This window comes from Cherax quadricarinatus, chromosome 13 (assembly GCF_038502225.1).
Source record: "Cherax quadricarinatus isolate ZL_2023a chromosome 13, ASM3850222v1, whole genome shotgun sequence".
NCBI classification, from domain to species: domain Eukaryota; kingdom Metazoa; phylum Arthropoda; class Malacostraca; order Decapoda; family Parastacidae; genus Cherax; species Cherax quadricarinatus.
The window spans coordinates 11,118,419-11,120,179 of record NC_091304.1 but is presented as its reverse complement, the minus strand read 5'-3'; positions in this window follow the sequence as shown (position 1 = coordinate 11,120,179).

Here is a 1,761-nt window from a genome sequence, read left to right as displayed (position 1 = left end):
TGGAGTGTTCTTAATTCAAAGTTAACATAAGACTTTGTTGGATAGGTAACCTTTAATGCAGCGGAGATGCTATCCTCTGGCATCCATCCTGACGAGTTCACTGATGATTACATATTTGTTAGCTATATCAAAGGCAGCAGCGCTGTATAGCCCTTGTGGCTTAGCGCTTCTTTTTGATTATAATAATAATAATATATCAAAGGCAGATTTAAGGTCAAGAAAGGTAATGTGGGAGCTGTCACTATGCAGGGCGAGACCTTGACGCTGGTGAGGGGCTCTTCATCTAGGGAATTGGATCTGTGCTTAAGTTCCCTGAATTAAACCTGAATACCCTCCACATCCCCCTACAGGCGCTGTATAATCCTACGGGTTTAACGCTTTCCCTTTATAATAATAATAATATGCAGGGTGAAAAATGTGGTTACTGCGTGCAACGATGCACACTTATTCCTTGCATGAAACTATACAACCAGGGAGACAGAATTTGTTGGATTCTATGAATGAGACTATTTAGAATCATCCTATCAAAGGTTGACAAGCAGCTAATGAGAGATTGGGCAACATGCATTTTGCTGACTGGGTTTCGGAACGTGAATGATGAAGCTGTTGGTCCATTATTTAGGGAGCTCCCCGGGTACACATGTCAAATTGTATAGTTTAAGTAAAAGATTTTCTGGTACTCGACAGCGTAGTCTGGCAATAGCGTTGTAGATGAGTGGAACAAACTCCGGGTAGCGTCATGTGTAAGTTAGACGGGTACATAATTGGGTGTAAATTGGACCTGCCTAGCATGGGCCAGTAATTACGCCTGCTGCAGTGTTCCTTCGTCCTTATGTTCTTAAGTAGGTAAAAGAACCTAGGATAACCCAAAAAAAAGTCAGTGACTTATTTCGTACTAAAAAAATGTAGAAAGTGAATAATTATACAATGACACTAGTTCTAGAACTAAGGGGGTTTGTGCTATGAGAAGCTAACGGAATTGAATGTAAAATCGTTGGAGGACTGGTTCCAGGGGAGACATGATAACAACATACAAAATACTTAGAGGAACTGATTGATTAATCAGGGACATATATATCACCCACATATGCAGATAGGTCTACATATTTGCATGTAATTTATATATTATGCACTCACATTCACCTGGGGCGCTGCTGGGCTAATATATTGTTAGTGCTGGCATATTGCAATTCGCTTGTACACTCCCTTTAAGGGAGGTGCCATTTGATGCTGGAGGGCTCTTGATCCAATGATTGGCAGCTACTCTTTTCTTTGAATCCAATTTGATTGCGTCCTGTTCCTCGAGCATACTATGACCTTTGTGGATTTAATCTTTCCTTATGAATATACTGGTAAATTTTGACAGGTTTAGGAAGAGATGAAAACTCACGTCATTAATAAATATCTTACTGTTTAATTACATATAATCTAGTCATTCAGAATTATTCCTACTATTAGCAATTCTGTATTGACATCAGGTAACTGTTAAATTGACGAAATATATTAAGTAATCTAGAAATATTGACGTCAGAAGGTATGCAATAGTGTCTTGCATACTTCCGAGACACCTGATGCCAGTCATATATTTTTTGCCTAAATAAACTTAGCTTTAATATAGGAAAAAAAAAGCTGTGTTCGTCGTGCAAAAAAATAATATAAATATTTCCACTGCTCTAGAAGTAGAATCAAAGTATAATAAGTGAGAATTACAAAGGGAATGTCCTAGATAATGCGAGGTGTGGCAGGGTGTGAGTGAGGGAC